Raw genomic sequence first — 19,750 nt, forward strand, 5'->3', positions numbered from 1 at the left:
AATATTTTTTATTCAAAACCAGTCATTTATTTCATTCTTATTTTCTTGCTTCCCTATATTTACAAAGGATCTGCATATATTGCACTGTGTTTCTAAAAGCTATCATTTTCTTTAGAAAAGAATATTGTTTGCTCTCATGAATAATTTATCTTGGAGTTCTCTTTTAATCCATCAGATGTGCCATTCTTATATCTTCATAAAGGAAAAGAAAGGAAAACAACACTCTAAGGCTGATTTATGAAGTAGACCATGAACAGTAAAAATATATAAAACCTTGGTATAAATAAGGAATTCAGTTTTGATTTTAAGTCAGTTGTTTGTTTCAGTACTTCTGGAACAGTACTATTGATTATATACAGATTTATCACAGAGTATGAAAAAAGCATGAACAATAAATATGATGAAGATTTGATATTTAACCTTGAGCTAATAAGGCTAACCATATATGTAGGTTTTGAAGGGATAAAAGAAATACTTGGAGTACAATATAAATGAAACTGTGAATAGTATGTAATTTATAATATTTGTGAAACAAATAGTTGATAAAAGGACTTGTTAATCCAAGTTCCTATATATCCCATTAGGTTGAAATATAAATAGTTTAGATACAAAGGAAAAAACTTAGAAGCACCTTCATAGACAATCTGTGGCCTACAGATGCTTGTTATTAGATTACTGTTGTTCATTTGATGTGCACATCAGATTAGCAAGAGACCTTTCCACATCCCAGTGAAGTTCAGGTCTGTCTTGTCCCTCTGATCTGTAGGAGGTCATCTACCTCTACTGCCCAGCTGCTGAGCTGGGACATCTCCAACTCATTTCCCCACTATAAGAAAGACTTAGGCACTGCAGATTGGATAAAGTGTGTTTAAAGCATCATAAAACTGTATGTTGTGGTATTCATAAAAGGTTAAGTGGTTTTAATGCACATAGTTGGGTATTGCCATGAGGAATGTATTTACAAAGTCAAACCAGTAGGCACTCATCTGTGCCATGGCTTACAAAAGGTTGTTCATGTATCTGAGCAGACCAGTCCTGAAAAGTCAGCTTCTTCCAGCCACCAGCTTCATTCAGCCTGTAATAATCAGCTAAACCTGTTCTGCTTACCTGTGCTTGGCTGCCTCAGCATGGTTCAGTGGTTTGTCTGTGGCTACTGTCACCTCTTGTGTACAATATTGTACACACCTCTTGTGTGCAATAATAATGTACCTTTGAGATCAGCAAAGTTAGGGGCTACGCTGGGGGCCTCGGGGTCAGCAGCAGCAGGGAGTGAATTGCAGAGAGTTCTTCTGCAAAGCACTTAATAAACAGAAAATAAATGTGTCATAGGAACACTGGAATGAAATCTTCTGGGGAAACAAATGATGGCCCCCTTAACATTCTTGGAACCACGGGCTCATCTACATCATCAACTGTGCTGAACAGCACATATAATTCCTTTCCAGAGTCATTCATCAGTATTTATAATGGTTCATCAGTATTTATAATGGTTCATCAGTATTGATGTTATAAAATTTAAGAAGCTTAAATATTTCCTGAAGTGCAGCTTTTCCAGGAATCCCTGTGGTATTCATAACATATCTTCCTTAGAATGTTAATTTTAGTTTTATTGAACAAATTCGGTAGAGAACCTGATATGCTGCACATATGGGAGTTGCTGGAGATTGATTATACTGATTATTGTGTGATACAGAACTCCAGCCTAAAGGTTATATGTATATCTTCTGTGGTAAGTTAGAATTCAATGAATAAAAGTAGAGTAGAAGGGACAATTGCTGTTTTGGTATTACTAGTTATTTTGATATTTGTTATTACATTTCCACTTTCCTGTTTTCATTTTGGATGTCAGTTCTATAACATCAATCTCAACCTTTTTAATGTTTTCGTTTTCTGAAATGGAAATACTAATTTTCAAGAGTACAACCAAAACTCAAAATTTAGTGTCACATTTCTGACTGTTGGCTGAGTGATAACAAATAACAAGCATTAGACCCCCTTAGTATAGGTGGAAATATACTTATTAATTCATGTTTCCTGATACTCTCCAGGAGGAGAATGATGAGCAAAAGCTCAGCTCCTCAGAGGTGTTTAGGTTTTCTACAAAAATACATTTCAGTAGAGAGACTTGATGGATGGTGGGCAGTGCGTCTGTGTGTGTCCAGGAGCTGTTTTTAGTAGTTGGAAGTTCATACTGGAGCCTTTCTGAGCAAAACACCTGCTGACTTTAGTCCATTTTTGTTTGAGGGAGAGCCTCAGGTTTAAAGGTCTGTTTGTTCCAGGGTGATTGAAGTCAGCACAAGTTTAGTCAGTGATTTGAGAGGGTGGGTGGCAGTTCTTAGGTGTCCACTCATGTTCCAGTCGAAGTCGCTTAAATAGTTACCATTATTTAATAGAAGATGCTGTAATTCAGGAAGTAATTAGTAAAAATGTCCTTAAACCGTTGTGCAGTTGAATCAGCTCACCTTTGAAAATGTCTCTCTCCTTCAGATGGTGGGGCTATTGACAGGAACAGCAGTAGCAGCTGCTGTGTGGGAGTGTGTGTGTGTGTCTTGCCCGGCAACCTCATTCACTGACAGTGGATTTCACCTCCCACGCTCCACCTGTGAACGCCGTGACTACTCAGTTTCTATCCAGCAGCCGTGGACGCAGCCTGGCCTTAATACTTGGCTGGAAAGCAGTTGCAGCCTGCCTTTTTCAAAAATTTTGGATGCTGGACGTACACATCCCTCCCCCCACCAAGTGCAAATTCATGACGTTCGGGATAGGTGGAAAGGTGTGACTGCATGCAGAATTATAAATGGAAAAGAAAGTGTTCTGTTGGGACTGGTTTGTCGTGTGTGTGTATGTGTGTATGTGTGTGTGTGTATGTGTAGACACATAGAGTGATAATTTGGATAAGGAACTGCAGTGCTAATAGTCATAGTGGCTGCTCCTTTGTTGTCACTATACACGTTGAACTGGAGACTGCTGTTAAAATACTCCATCAAGAACACAGGAACATCTGTTTTTCTCTCTTACTATTTTTTTTTTTGCCAATACTTCTAACTTTATTTAAAGAAAAATGGCCACATTATCTCTTGTTTGATTTTATTTTGTTTTATTTCCATGATAGAATATGTAAAATACAATGTATAAAATTGCATAATGTGTAATGAAAATAGATTTAATATTAACTAATATTTATAAGTAAAAAAAATATAACGTTTATTCCATTTATGAGGTATAGAACATATAATATATAAAAATATCGATCAGAATCCCAGAATTTTTATGTTGGAAGGGACCTCTGGAGGTCATCTAATCCATGGGCCCCTAAATTATCTTTTTTTAACAAAGAAAGCAACTTTTTCATTTCAGCAAGAGTAGTTTCATACAGCTGCTTCTGTCTTATTTAAACCATTTATTTGATACATCTTCAAAAAAGAAACCAAAGATAAGGTTTTAAATTACATAAAGTATAGAAAAGAAACTCATTTTTTAGAAAATTACTAGTAGTTTAATCTAGAAGAATGATCACAAAGTTCAGCAGTGTCAGCAGCTACTGCTCCTTCGGAACTAACAATAATAGGATGATTTTTTTATAGCATCTACAATTCCATATCTGAGTTATTCTATAATTCTTTAAAATAATCATTCTAACTGTGGAGGTGTCACCTCTTTAAAAACTGGTTTGTTCATTCAGTTTGTGAGCCACACCCTGAAAAACCGAAAGGCTTTGCACATGCCTAATTTAAGATTTAACCTAGCATCAGTGTTAAACCTGTTTCAGTCTGTCATTCTCTTGCTGAAAATGCTGTGTAACTCAAGGGTTTCTATTTGCTCCTTTAGCAAATCAATTATAATCTGCTGTGGTTCACAGCTTAATTCCTGCAGCTGAAGGTGCACAGTGTTCTATTCTTCCACTGAAAATAATTGGGGAAAAAAATTCACTGCCTTTTTATTTTTTCGTTGTATTGAATGTAACACGAAGAGCCAGCTTGATAACACTGTAAGCTAAACTCTGATTATTGTGCTCAGGGAAAGCAACAGACAATCAGAGCTCCTCACACAGACACAGAAACCTTCAGCCTTTCACCTCCGTGCAGCTGGTTTTGTGTGTTCTTAAAGTGCTTTTCGGCAATGTCTTGGTTGCTGATAACCAGTAACTGGACTGCTATCACTCCTGATTGCTCCTGGACTTCTGAAAAGGTTCTGTGGGAATTAAAAAAAAAAAAAGAGTTTATTAATTCATGTTTCTTTAGTCCATCATGATGCTATAGTCTAAAAGCTTTAGAGCTGCAGAATACCTGGGAAGTTCAGGAACCTGTCTCTGCAGCGACCTTTTCTGAAACAAAGGTCAGCGAGCCATAGGCAGACTTGCCAAGTCAACTGCTTTTCCCTGTAGACTAAAGCTTTGTGGTCTTATCCACAGATCTGGTTAGGAAACTTGGCCAAGCTACTGCTTTTTGTTGTCTCAGGCACAATATGTATGTCAAATGAAGTTTCATAGTAAGTGAGAGTGATTTCAGTAAATGGAAGTAAACTTTGTGTTGAAAGAGCTTAAAATCCATCCTGTCGATCCATATGTTATTTCCAATTTTTTACAGTTTTAATGATTTCCTAGATTCATTCATAGAATGTGTTTTTGTACAAACCTCACCCCTATTTTCTTGCTTGTTTTTTTTTGTCTCTCAAAATTGAGAGGGATGGAATTTATTTGGCACATTAGAGAATTATCTTCCAACTATTTGGATTAGCTTGGGATCAAAAAATTACCTCATTACTGCTATTGACACCTCATTATTGTTAACTCATTGTTTCCTATGCTAATGACCTTTTAAACGTTTAACAGGGGTTTAATTCCTTTATTTTAGGGGATCATTTTAGGAATACAAACTCTGGAGAGGCCATTACTAGTTATTTTAAACAGTCATAGAAATGTTTTTACAGTTGGAGGTGGCTTGGGGTGGCAGTTTTGCTTTGACAGTGTTGTGGGGCTTTTTAGTTTTCAATGAAGATTAGATTTGGATCATGAAAAATATGTGATCTTTCCCCCTCTTCCTTCAAACTTCTGTTTTTGTGAGAAATGGACCTTAATACTGAAAAGGCTGTGAAAGCTGAAGATTTTACTGTATTGAATCTCTCCAGTATAATATTTTTCCTATTTTCCTTTATCTGTATTTATTTGCATCTTAGATTAGGGTACCTGTTTAAGGCAAGAACTGTGTGTTCAGGTAGTATTAATCAGCCAGTATATCTATGGAGACAAATTCAGTAATTTTTTCCATTGATATTTTAGGAGGGGACTTTTACCCAGTACACTTTGAGTTAGATGCTCAGCTCTTCCAGGTCTCCAGACCTTACAGGAAGCTCAGAGATCTGCTGGTTTATAGCCACTGCACATCTGACCCAGTGTCTATGCAGTTATTTCACTGAAATATGATCTGAAACTAGGAATGTGTATGCTGCTAAGGATTTAAAACTTATGTGACTGGTGTAGCAAAAATACATGCCAATCAAAAATAGCTTCTATATGAATATTTTTAGGTCATTTTCCAGTCATGCCCACACAGACTTCCTAATAGACCCAGAATTCAGATGCTGGACACAGATATCACACTGGGAAGTGGGAACTCTGAGGTGTTGATAGGGATCAGTGAATCGTGGACTGATATCAGTCAAATATGTTACCTCATAATTTTTTATTAACTTAGAAACCTCAATCAAGGTGCTTATAGCAAAGTTTGAATATGTCAAATTCCTGTGTGAGTCTCAGACCAGATCCTGTGGATCAAAAGCTCAGTGGCTGAACTTTGCACTGGGATTTATAAGAATAACTTGCACTTGAGAGTTCCAGCGATACCTGTTGCTGCTGCAGGGTCTGGGTTCAGATAGCTCTGCAGTGTTGCAGCTCAACACAAATACACTCACCTGGAATTTGTTATGTGCTCTAAGGAATACCTTGTCATCAAACCTGCATACCAGTAATTGTATATGCAGTGAATAGATTGTTCCTGTCTATGGCAAAAGGCAGGAGAATGAATATACATCACTTGGCTGTTTAGCTTTTTTATGATTCAGTTAGCTCAACTGACTCAAATAAACTTTTATGATAATTTTCTGGTAAGGCTCCATCTGTTTCAGAACAATGACAGATCTGATTTTGTGGGACTCTGTCATTTTGTATTATCAGGAGGACATAATTTGAGTCTGGCAGCACCATTGATTATTTTGGCCGGTGTTGTACAGGATGAGGTGGGATTGGCCATTACCAGCTCCATGAATGTGTTGTGACAGAAAACATTTGGTTGTCTCTACAAGTTGTAACTACTGACATGACACTTGTGGTGCTGTCCAAAAAAAAGGAAGGATAGTAGTGGTAGTGCATAAGATAATGCTCAAATTAATACAATCACTGTTTCAGTAATTGAGGTAATGTTGGGCTTCATTGCATGTCCCTGATCAGTTCTGAAATTCTCATGCAGCTTTATGAAGAAATGAAACTTTCTATCATAATTTTGTTTATATGCCACAACTTTTTACATTTTTTCGCAACTTCTTAGCTCATCTTTTAAAAGTTATGGGTTTGCTATGACTAGTTATTCATTAAATGCCTGCTACTTGCTTTTGTTTGAAGAGAAGTCGTTTAACAAATAGATGCACTGTATTGATTCACTGTCTTGGCTAGGTGGAAATGGCCATTAAGACCACTATAATCCCAGTTCATATATGGCAAAATAACTGGTATAATCTGCCCTTCTCTTTTTAATGAAAAAAAAAAATCTGTTTTTTTCCTAGTGGGGTTTTTATTTGGTTTTTTGTTTGTTTTTTTTTTTTTTTAACAACAGCCACAACAATATGTCACAAGATAAACTCAGTGAAGCTACACAAGAGCAAAACATAGCCCGCAGACACTGAGTTTATTTGAAATTCATGCACACAGTCTTGTGAAGCTTTTGTGTGTGCAGCTTTGTGCCATTCCACCTGCGCTAGTTACCTGGCAAGCACATCTTAGGTGTTCCACATGCTGTCTGGCTCTCAGTCCACACACAGATGCATGCACGTGTGTGTGTTCACACTGCAGTGAGCAGAACTGACTAAACACAGCTGACACACTGAGCAACAAAACAAAGTAGAAATGTTCAGGAAAAGGCTACGTAGAAAAGACTTTTGACTTTTACCCAACTATGTTTGGCTGTATGTGTGTAAGTGAAAACAGGCAACTTTGTGTCAGCAGTAAAACGATTTGTTGATTAGAAGAAAATAGCCAATATCTAAAAAATACATGTTGTATGCATAAAGTGAATGTGTTACATACATCTTTGGTATTCCACAGCATACATAAGACAAATTCAATATGCAATTACCCGATATTTTTTTACTATATTTGGTTAATTCTTTCATACCTTAGTATTTCATGATAGGGATTCAAGTCTGTGGCATCTGTTCTTAATTTACAGTCTGTGGCCTTTAGAGAATTACAAATGTTCATTTGCAAAAGCTACATGGGAGTACATATCCCATGTAATGTGAGCATTGTACAGCATCCCCACTGTGCCATCACTATTAACTAGATGCTGACAGTAGATTTACTAGTAAATTTGAAAATAACCGGATCACAGATATAGTTCTCACCAAGCACTTGGAGATCACTGTGCACTTCCATTTGCCCTCATAAAAGAACATTTAATTGGATTATGTACTTACAAAAGTTAAAATGATGAAAAGTGTGGTGCTATATGTTGCTTCCAGTTTTTTTATTTCTCTTTTACTTTTTTTTTTCTTTAAATAACTCTGTACTGGAGACACCACTTTTTGATATCATATTTATCAACCTGGTAGTGAGTTAGCAGTAGAGTTGCTGTTGATACAATGCATTCATAATTTATTGTGTTTTTATATTGCTTTTGTGATTGTCTTTAGGCTTTAATTCAGTATTAATCAGAGAGGCAAAGCTAGGCAATCACTGTCTTCTATTTCTATTTGAAAAACAAACAAAAAAATCAACAGAAAATCTTTTACATTGAGAAAATAACGCTACAGAAGCAAACTTTACCTTAGGTGAGCTAGTCCCCTTTGCATCCCTTTACAAGCAAGAGAAAGAGGATCCTTCTGACAGTAATTCAGAGGATTTATGTGTCTGTCTCTTGACCACAGAACAGGACTAGGGAGATTTTTCTCTAGTAAAGTTAAGCCTGTGGGGATGACTCTCAATTTGTTTCTATTTTTCTGCTTTTCATCAGACTGCAGTATTCAGTGCTAAAATGTAAGATAGAGAATCATAGGATTTGGCATTATCTGCTAATGCTTGTCTAATTAATTGCAGGAATAGGAGGATATATATACTATTTGATTTTTTTTTAAGAAGGAAAGTACTTAAACCCATTCTTGCCATTTAACTTGATGCAGCCTAGATATAGAAAGTGATTCTGTGTTTTGCATACTGAATATGTAATCCCATTCTCACTTCTCACTGTCAAAGATATCTAGTGATCTCATGTGGAAAGTTCAGAGTGCTGTGTCATGGTCAGCAGATTTGATTTCTTTGGAACTAGGCAACCTCAACTTTGTCTATTCCAAATAACAACATTTCTTATTAATAGGGTTCTTTTTAGAGTATTGATAGTACTTGGCAGGAATGGAGAACTATGTGTTCTAGGTGATGGTCCTAAACTAGGACACCTAGTTAATTGTGGAATTTGGTTCTCCTTTATTTCATGAGCTGACTTGCAAATTCCTTCTCTTTGTACTAGAGAAGCGTTTTGCAAGCAATAAAAACCAAACTGGGAAGGAACCTGGGATTTTTGTTCTCTGGTCTGGTAACAATCTTATTTCTTGCAAAGATCTCACAGCTCTTATGACTTTTGAGGTGTTTTTAAAAATGTCTGCTAATGCACTTTATTAAATCCATGTAATATGAAGACAAGACCACAAGAGCCAACACGAAGTTCTCTGAAGGTATCTGGAGAGCTCTCCATAATTTCACTGTGCTGTGGAGAACACCATAGACCCTTTAAGAGAGAAACTGTTTTCAGACAGTATGAAAATGTTTGTGATTCTGCTAAAAACCTCTCTTCCGACCTCTCCTCTGCTTGAACCTGCCAATTCTGTGGTTGCTTCTCTACTGACCATTGTAGTGACATAACTGGTTCTTAAAATCAAGCTGCAATCTCCTCTTAGTGTTTTTCAAGACCTCATAATACAGTTCCTTTCTCACTCTAACAGTTTTAGAATGAGCACACAGATCCAGGAGTCCTTTTCCTCTTCCTGTGTGTCCTGATATTGGCCAGTTGTTCTCCAGTTAGAATGAAACTGCAGCACTGTGCTATGAGGAGAGGAGAAGGGAAGAAGATGAACAGAAGATCCTTCCTCCACAGTGGTAGAGAAGGGTTCCTTTCTCAGACACCACCAAACATGTGCCTTGTTCTACAGTCTGGTGCAATATTTATAAATGGATTTTCTGAGTTCATGACCTCTTTCAAAACAAGTGCCAGAAGCCAACACATTTTGTCCTGGCTCATCTGGGCACAGTGGGCACCTGTTGCACGAAGATTCCTCACCCAGGCCTCTCCCGTGGCTAAATCTGGGCTTCTGTCTGGATAAGAAAAGGTCTTGAATAAAAACGAACAGCCCTGTGGGAATCACATAGAAACTTAAATGATATGCAGATAAGATCTTTAATAATTATTATTGTTATTTTCTGAGCATTCAAGTATGTTTATTCAAATGGCATTGTTAAAATCCAGTTAGGATTTCATAATTTCTAAGTGCCTCATATGACCAGATTCCATTTCACTTTTGCCCAAATGTGGAAAAAAGGGAAGGCAAATACCTTTGAAATTTAATTTAATTAGATGGCAATTAGACTTTCCTATAACCGTATAAGTTTGGGACAAAATTTTACAAACTGTTCTACGTGAAAGCATTACCTGCTTTCTAAAGTGCAAAAGAATGCATGAGAATCACCACCAGGTATGTCTAAACTGTCTCTTATGCAGTTAAGAGGAACCTGTTTATAAAGTTTTTTTCTTGACCATGAAAGTCAAAGGATTCTCATGTATACAAAACTATGTTTCTTAAAGATACATAGAGCACGTCAGTTCCAGAGGCTGCAGTCTGCAGGAGTAGTGTAAGGATTTGGGATGCTGTTGGGCTAGTGATTCCAAATTGTAAGCTGAAATGACCTGAAATTTCTTCTAAATTTCAGAGTTGTTGCATACAGTGTGGGAGATTTGACAGGTTCTAAGGGAAGGGAGAACCAACATACATGTGATCTGTGGAACAGCAAGAGGTGAGATTTGGTTTTCTGGTCATAGATCATTGCATTTTTACCACTTTGGTGATTTAGCACCATGCTCTCCTCCTCCTCTCAGCTTCCCAGCATTCACTAATAGCAAAAAATAAAAATTTCAGTTTGGTGCATGAAAATATCAAAAGTACTCAAATGAGATTCCTATTAGGGTAGAAATAGGCTTTGGAAACCTGCTGTCATCTCATCAGCCCACAGAAAAACTCCAAAATATCGTATTCTGGGGGAGAGAATGGAAAATATTTAGAGCAACAAATGTGGCAGCTGGAAACAATTTTTTAAAAATTGGGTAGGCCAGTCATGTTATGAGGGGTAAGAGAGGCAGCTGGGAGATTTAAAAGAGAAGGCCTAGGAGCAGCTGAAAGGTGCCAGCAGTCTGTTAGCGAGTGCATCTGAGAGCTAAACGTCTGCATGTGATGAGAAAACATGCCAAAATGATAAGAAAAACAGCTGGAGAAAAACAAAATTTCAAAGGGATGGATATGCAAATTCTGCTGACTATTGAATCAGTAAATGAATTACTTGGGGTTTTTTTTCCTCTCTGCTCTCCTAAGTTCCTCTTGTTTTCATAGATCTTTCTCCAGAATCTGCAGGTGTCCTTTTCTGTTGCCTCTTCTTCCTCTTGACCTTTTGTTTCCTCCACAGAAAATCAATATTTCTGAACAATACTGTTCATTTGTTTGGAGTCTCTTAGGCCAATATTTTAACTGCTCTTTGTCTGGTTCCTCACCTGCCTTTTATTCTGAACGTGAAAACCTCTTGGTGGAACATCATTTTCTGTGAAGGAAATGCACAGATGCTGGTTGATTTTAGTAGCTCCAAATGTCATTCTGGGTAAGAGCTGTAAGATTTAGATGGCTTTATATTAAAGATGTCTAGCTGCAGGAGCTGGCAGGCTTGGCAGGCCTGATGAGCTGCCTCTAGAATGTGGCAGGGTCTAAACCAAGTTTGTAGTAAGAACAGGGTGACTTTAGAAAGTAAGCTTTAAAAATTGACAGATTTTCAGGGTTTTATGCTTTACACTTGCAAGTGTGTTTTTATATGTATTTTACCATATGTAGAATTTTTAGTTTGCTTTTATGTGATTACATATTTGAATCTAGTCGAGGTGTGTGCATCAGTGATGTAAAGACATATGCCAGTATCTGGTACAATAGCATGTTCTTTACCTTTGTCTGCTGTTTTTCAGCTGTGAAAGCAAGAGACAGTATGTTTGTACTTTTTCCCCATAGATCATAAGGAACAAAGAGCTTATGTGAGAAAAAGAATACAGGAGAAGATCTTAATAGATTCTGTCCCATCAAAAACTGAAATACAGCAACATGAAAAGAGCAAACATGCTGTCTAGCTTCTCTGAAGCTGTTTGCTAATGACCTCCAATGAACTAGAAAATGTTAGAGAGCACAGTGTCAGCTTGAAGCCTGAGAGAAGAAAAAATAGCAGACTGAGAGAAGGATGCAAAGCAAGTTAAAGAGAATGGAGATAGTTAATAATTATTTTACAACAACAAAGCCATAATTAGGCATCAAATTCTTGAGATCTTTCATGCTGCCTGAAGCATGCTGTTGTGTCCAGGAAGAGCAACAGCAGTTTTGAAGGGCATGAAAATAGACTCGTGGAGTAATAAAATAATAGAGCAAATTGAAAGGGGGAGAGAGTATAAAACTGCATATTAAAATATACTAGAATGAACTTTTTTTAAAGACATCTGAATTATTACCACATATTGCTGAAATATAATTCATTATGCAGCTTATACTAAAAATTTTAATTAAAGAAAATAATAGTGTCAGGTCAAAGGATTACAATGCAATATGATAAATAGTAAATGAGACAGAAAGCACAGGAAGCACTTTCCCTTTTCCAGTAATGGAAAGTTATGCTTGTCTGGCAAAGAGAAAAATACTTGGAGTGAGTAAAAAACATGTTCATAGTGCAAATTAATTGTTTTCAAAGAAAGCATTTAAATTAAGTTTTCAGTCACCTAAAAGCCTTTGATTGTGTCTTTTAAAATAAGATTTTTTTTAAGCCTTTGACATTATATACCTCTAACAGGAACAATTAAACAAAAGCATAAACTTGCAAGAAATTCTGTGTTATAGATATTGTGTTTCATGTTTTATACTTATGTAAATTATTCTCTTGGAATAAGAAGTTTCATCTTCGCTTTTTTATTTTCTTCATGATTAGCAGCAGACTAGGCAATTCATTATTCTACATTCTGGTGTAAATATAGATGGCTTTTGCTTAAAAAAAAAGTAAATTGAGAAATAAGCGCAGGTGCACGTATCTGAAAAGAAGTAAGATAGTGGATTTGAGAAATAATGGGGGAGGCACTGTCCAGCTAGGTTTTGTCAATGCATTGCTTGTGGTAGTTGAAATCACTCAGCCTTCTGCACATCCTGCTTTCCAGCCTGTAGCTTAAGAAGGTCTTTGTCAGTAGCTTCCACCACCTTGTGACTTAGGAGAGTCTCTTCCCAGGAAAGCTGCCCAGGGTCGTGTAGCTGTAGAATTTGAGAAAGGAGGATTCCAGTTGCAGGAAAAAAAAATGCTTTGGTCAGTTATATTTTTATTAAAATGAGGCAGTCATGGAGACACTGAATTTGCAGGACCTCCTGCAGCAAGAGCATGAACCTGTATATCCAGACAAGCTGCGAGATCTACAAACTAGGGATGTGCTTAGGCAGCTCCATTTAAATGGATCACGATACATCCATTTCATAGTTGGCATGGCTTCCACAAATTCTGCTCTTTGAGTGAGTGATCTTACTCAAAACATAATTTCTCAAATAATCCCAGGATGAGGTGCTTTCTACCGTTCCTCAAAAATGAGAACATGTGAAATTTTACCACTGATGATTTGCTTCAAACTCTGGGACAGAAACTGAACATCGCTTAAATATTTCTTTTTCTTCTCCTCTCCTCTACACCAAGTCATTATCTGAAGAGAATCCTTCATGACAAACATGAACATGTTCCTGCTCTTTTCTTCTTTCCGGCACATCAGATTGAACAGCAGAATTGTTCTTCCACTAAACCCATACAGATGTTAAGAGTTGTTCCCATTCTGTACATTTGAGAGCTGATCAGTGCCTGGTAGAACACAAAGCTGCTTGAAGGGTTTGCTTGCTGCTTGCTCTTCTCCACAACAAGGCCCTAATAAGTTGTTCTCTGGGGTAGCCAGACAGACTTGTAAACACTGATAATCTTCTGAATACCAGGATAAGTGAACAGTGCAGTTAAATAGTTCTTTTCTTGAGATCATTGCTGAATTAGGAATTAAAAGTCAGCATCATTAGATTTTTTACCTGTGTGACTGATAGAACCTGAGACGTTGTAGGTAAACCTGCTTAAATTGAAGGACGTTCCACCAATAAACAATTTCTTTTCATGTTGGCATATTTATGATTTTGTCCTCAGAGGTCAACAAATAGGCAATAACTACCCTTGTTCTCATCCAGTTTTTGATATCCAGACAATCATACCATCTTCATAATCACATTAAATGCCACAATGTTGTTGAGAATCCATTAGAATCTTTTAAGGTTTGCAATTGCTTGTACTTTCACCACTACCAAGCAGACTAGTTTTTACCCCTTTGGAGCAAAACTTTCTGGTCTCCTGCAGTTCTTTCAGGGCATATTCATGCGTTCTGTTTTCAGTCTGGGCCCTGGCTGGATATTAAGCTCATTTGATTGTGCCTAAAGCTTGCTATTCTGTTCTCTTTGCAGCAGTGGCTGTGGCAGTCAGCATCCCAGCTGTCCTGCTGAAACAAGGGATCATTAATACAGCACAGCCACATTTCAAATAAACCGTATCTTAAATGCAATAGAGACAGTGCCTGCTTCTTCCTAATAACGCCATTCCCTGCATTTAGGAAAGCCAGATTCCTTGAGGCTCCTCCACACATTGTTTGTATCTCTGCCAACCTGTATTCTTAGAGAACTGCTGGCAAGCACCACTGCTGTTGTCGGGATCTGGCTAAGGCGCTCCATATGTTTTTTTGCATTATATTGAAGACAAGACACAAGGTCTTTGAAGCCAGCTTCATTCTTGAAGTTCTAGTGGGCACCAAGACCTTCTTCCCCAGAAAGACACTACAGAGCTGCTTTCTTTGCCCTTTGACTGGCCTTTGCTAAGCTAAACTGATGCATCCGGGCAAAGAAAGCCTTTCAGCCGTGGTGTGCCCTTCTCAGGCACTCGCTCAGCTGACCCACTGCAGCCACGTCAGGGGCAGCTCCCCACTGGCACCAGCCCTCTGTAGGCTGGTGGGCACAATTCTGTTTTCACACTCAGCTGCTGTTCTCAGAACTCTGTCTCAGATTCTGATTTCTTTTGGCAAGATCCCAGGTGTTGTTAGAGTAGACAGCCCTTCTTGATAAGGTCAGAGGAAAACCAGTTTCAAGACACAATAGTGTACATGGAACTGGTGACATTTACAGAAGACTAAAGCCTGGAGATCACTCACTTAACGTGAAAACCAGTATAAATGATGATGGCACTTAGGTTAGTGAAAGAATTCACTTTACAGAAAAGGAGAAAAGATTTTAGTTGATAAAGCAGTTCTCTAATGGAGAAAAAGCTAATACTGATGAAAATCAAGAAAGATTGATGCATGAACTTACATACTGTGATGCCTAAGCCTTGGTTAATGAAGAACAGATTTTCCTTAAATAGTGCTCATAACATAAATTCATGTAAAGGAATGCACACTACTCCATAACCATATATTGAAAAAGAAATTGTGAACATTCCTTATGCCACTAATGTGCTACTTACCATCTTCCAAGGCTAGGACAAGAGCATACTGGACAAAGAGAGCAGCTCACTTTTAAGGTCCTTCATTGCTGTTGTGATGAAGAAATTACATTTTAATTGAGAGTGTCCACCACTTAATAAAGCTTTGGCCATTATATGAAGAAAAGCTTGTGTTTCAGCTTTGTTATGCTTGGGTTGTTCTTCCTTGTGCTTACTTGTCTGCATAAAGCAGTATGGTTAAACTTGATGATCTTAAAATTCCTTACCTAACCAAAATGATTCTGTGATTCCTAAATTGTCCACCTACCCTCAGTAAAAACAAGGTTTTCCTCTAGACTTCCATTATTTCTATCCTCATTCAGAAATATTACTAGTGATCAAATTAGGAGATGAATTCCGGCAGTTTGAACAAGTAGCCAGGGAATCCCAATTTTTGGCAACATCATAGTATCCACAGCCTTGAGCAAGTAATCAGCCTTCCCTTTGTAGCAGTTGGAATATGCAGTGGTGTGTTTGTTGAAAGCCTTTCAACTCTACTGGTTCTTGTCAGGAAAAAACAAAAACAATCTACTCTTCTTACTTCTAAGTGCAGGGATATTTTGCTTTTAAGCAATTTATTATTTTAAAAAATAGAGGGGGCTAATAGAAAATGTTTTTTAAATTAACCAGTTTTACTGTTATGGGAAACAATTTTGTTTACTGCAGGGTTTTATACTTTATTTTTGTCATCACTACAAATCCAAAAAACATCAACAACAACAACAACAAAAGTCCAAGTTTTTCACAGGGGGGCAAAATCCCTTACCTGCATTGCTGGATAAAAATGTGTTCTATTCTTCAAGCGTGTTGTAAAGATTGATTCGTGTCCTTGAAAGTGCAATGAAAAAACTCTTTTAACAGCCTAATGACAGGTGATGGATTCAGTGAGCTTTGCTTATGACCTAGCTCTGTCAGTTTTGGTATTCTGACATCTTTTCCTCAGGTTCAAATGGAGTCATCAAATTCAGAAGAAGATGAGCTGCAGATAAAAAGAGCTATTTTGTAAAGACTTTTCCAGATTTTGTAAATTTTGAGGTTAAAGACAATGGGCTTTTCTTATTTTACCTAGTTTAAGTCTTAAGAAGGAAGTGACTAGGCAGCTGCAAGAGCCCTTGCCCTGTAAAGGAGTGAGGAACAAATCGCCCACAACAGCCACATGTAGAGAACAGAGAAGAAGCAGGAGGCACAGTGAAGTCTGGTCCAAAGATTAACATTAGGATACTGAGCTGAGGATTATATGTATGTCAGAGACCTTTAACCAATTAATTTGGATAGCATCTTTTGACTTTCAGATGCTTGGTGATGAAACAGACTTTGGTGGATTCCTCCCTATTCCCAGACTGTTTAGGTCAAAAATTATGATAGTGTAAGCTAGACAAAATTCATGGCTTATCTCAGCAATATTGGCACATGGAACTGGGAAACATTCCAGAGCTAATTTTCTTTATGTTGAGAAAAGCTGATAATTGTTCTATGTGCTCACCTGAATGCAGTCACGGTTGTAGTTTTCTCCTTATTCTTTGACACTGTGTCAATCTTATTTTTCTCATAATTTTACACTGCATTTTGGAAGGATAGAAGTATCTGCAAACAAACCCCCAAAGCCCAATCATCAGTCATAGTAAGCATTTTGTAAATTCACACATAGCTGTGTTATTTTTAAACATATGCAGGCTCTTTAGAACTGAAACATAGGTTCAAAACAGAATGATTTTTCTCACAAGGGTTTGAGCATAGCTAGGGAATTGCTCAGTTTAAAATGGGTAAGCATCTCATGAACAAGACTAAGAGGTGCTTTGAGTTGCATAATTATTTTCATCCTAATATAGTCCTTCTACATGTTTTAAAAACCCAAGAAAAATTAGAATCAATGAAGTCTAGCAATGCCAAGTTATGTTCACTAGTTAATAGGAAAATAACTATACTAGGAAAAACTGCAATTCTAGGAGTCAGGTCATCAATGTAACCTTTCAAGGCATGACACCTTTTTTGATCTACACATTCCTTAGCAATTCCTAATTTCAGCTTCTCCCTCCCTCTGCAAGAAACTCAGTACTGGTCACTTTTCGGTATAGAAACTCCTTTGAAGGTTTTGGAAACTCAACTGAAAATTTTATTGCGAGCAGTTTTTTGCATATATGCCATCTCTCAAGTAAAATGCTACCATTTTTTCTGAGCGTTCACATATTTCATAATTATGTGCTGCTATTTCTCAGTTATTTTATTTTGGTCCTGGTAATGTGAACTCTTGGCATTTCATGTATGTGAGATGTTACTGAGGTGTATTTTATGTACAAAGGTCTGTTCAGCTACTCATTTATCAAAAGCAAGCATTAGTGTTCATGTTGTGTGTCCAAAGCTAAGTTTGCTAGTGGAGCTCACACATTTACATTTTTGCTGACCGTATTTATTCTGTCAAGTTAGAGCCAGCATGCAATTGACCTTTATAAGCTGAGTCATAAACTTTTATTCTGTTCCCATTGTGGCTTACCACAAGATAGACCCCTCCAGGGCAGCAAGCATTCCCCTTCACACCCCTCCCTGGGGGTGTCTGTCACCTCCAGGCAGAGGCAGGGGAAGTCCCAAGGACATTGTCAGGGGTGTGCATCAGTAGGGAAAGGATGCTGTCTTCACCCTGTATCAAAGGGAAGGTTAGTGTGCCATCAGTGGGCTCAGCCTTTCTCTTAGAGGGACTTCTGATTTTGATTTCTACTTGATACCATGTCTTCTAGGCAAACCCCTTGGAGCAAGACCAGGTTAAGGAAATAGAAGAACAGAGTAGAAAATGACATTTATCGTTTCCTGCTCACCTTCCTGCTGGGTGTTTATACGCTTCTTAGCAGAAAGAGCACTACAGTGTGCTCCGCAAGGTTGAAGATCTTAAGGTCAGCAAAAGGCAGCTCAGCAACACTTCTCAGCAGCCAGGCTTGAAACACTTGCTAAGAACCATGACAGCATCAGGCCAGGATGTTAGTGAATGTTCCAGTTCTGGAGTTTCATAATTGTCCATGGTGAAATGAAGTCTGACCCCAAGACCAGGAAAAATCTTTTCTATCGCTTCAATTTTACTACTCCCTTCTTTTGCAGATGAAAAAGACCCTTTTTGTGGATGAAAGAGCAGCTCAAATTCTGCAGTCAAGCTTGTGCTTCTGCTGAAGTCACAGTAAGTGACAGCTGCAGTGATGAATTTCTGTATGAAGATTGTATGAACATCGCCCCATTCCTCGAAGAACTGGCTAACACTGCCATGCATTTCACACAGCCTTCTTTCAGATATCAGGTCCTTTTGGTCATTAGTGGCTTGGACTGACACTGAAATGTTAAGTAGTCCTCAAGATTACAAATCCATCATCAGCTGTATCTGAGCAGCTATGTCACTGCTTCCCAGTTCAATTACTATGTGCAAAAAGGTGTCCTGACCTTTAGCTTTTTAGTAACATCACTTTGCTTGTAGGAAGGGTTCAAGGACCAAAAATCTGTCAGGTGTGAAAGGAGATTGATTCAGGGACCTCCTGAGGAAGCTCAGTCCACATAAATCCTTTAGACCTGATGGGTTGCACCCAAGGGTGTTGTCATTCTGAAGCTGCTTACTATCATCACTGAAAGGTCATGGAGACTGGGGACATCTTCTGTGCCTGCAGAAAAGCAGATGATGCACCCAGCTTCAGAAAAAGGGCATGCAGGACAATCTAGAGAAATACTGAACAATCATGGAACAAGCCATCTTGGCAGAATTTCCAGGCACATGAAGGAGAATGGGGTGACTTGTAACAGCCAGCATGAATTTACAAAGGTAAATCACACCAGACCAACTTAATTGTCTCTTGTGATGAGGTGACTTCATCTGTCAAAGAGGGGAAAGCAGACAATGTTGTCTACCTTGAGTTTAGGTTTCTATGTAGTCTCCCACGGAATCCTTGTATCCAATTTCAAATGGATAGTTAGCAAAAACCAAACTGAATCATTGGTCAAAAGGGCTTATGCTCTGTCTCCACTGGTTACAGTGGAGTTTCTTTGGCATCTGGCTGGTCTGATACTTTTATGAATAACTTGGAGGAAGAGATGGGATGCAGTACAGTCAGGTCTGTGAACTGATGATACTTAATGTAAGGTGTACTTGACATGCTAGCGATCAGGCCTGCCATTCAGGGGGATCTCTACTTGCCAGAGGACTAGGTCAACAGGAACATCATGAAGTTCAGTCAGGACAAATAGAGCACTCTTTATCTCAGGTGGAATAACCCCCATGGCTTAGTTAGCTGCTTTGCTGAAAAGGACGTGGGAGGCTTGGGGCAGGCTTCTCAGGAGTCAGCGGTAAACTCTGGCAGGAGTGAAAGTGCATCAGACTGTATCAACAGGAGCACAGATGGCAGATCAAGGAGACTGATTATTCCGTTTTACTCAGCACTCATTAGACCACAGCTGGCGTAGTGGGTCCAGTCTAGAGGCTCCCAGTACATGACAGCTGCTGGCAGACTTGAACGACTCCGCTGAAGGGTCAGCAGGATGGCTAGAGGTTGAAGCATGAGAATTGTGAGGAAAAGGTGAGGTATTGGGGTTTGTTCAGCCTATGGAAGAGAACAGCAATTTTCCAGTTCCTAAGAGAAGATTACCAAGAAGATAGGGCTGGGCTTTCTGCCAAACAATGAGACTAGGGCTGTAATG

General features: G+C 38.3%; 1 long non-coding RNA gene across 2 annotated transcripts in view; it reads left to right on the forward strand.

Annotated features, from left to right (window-relative positions):
- The window catches only part of LOC121357773, a 28,403-nt gene extending 9,439 nt beyond the window's left edge, over positions 1 to 18,964 (forward strand). Inside the window, exon 3 of one of the 2 annotated variants that reach the window (XR_005955775.1) lies at positions 18,173 to 18,964. This is a non-coding gene — a long non-coding RNA (uncharacterized LOC121357773). Of the gene's footprint in view, positions 1 to 14,019; positions 14,263 to 18,172 lie in introns of those variants that run through there. The other variant, XR_005955774.1, reaches the window with a different exon arrangement.
- Positions 18,965 to 19,750: the final 786 nt, after the last annotated feature.

This window comes from Pyrgilauda ruficollis, unplaced genomic scaffold, assembly GCF_017590135.1.
Source record: "Pyrgilauda ruficollis isolate IOZ18807 unplaced genomic scaffold, ASM1759013v1 scaffold35, whole genome shotgun sequence".
Classification (NCBI taxonomy): Eukaryota; Metazoa; Chordata; class Aves; order Passeriformes; family Passeridae; genus Pyrgilauda; species Pyrgilauda ruficollis.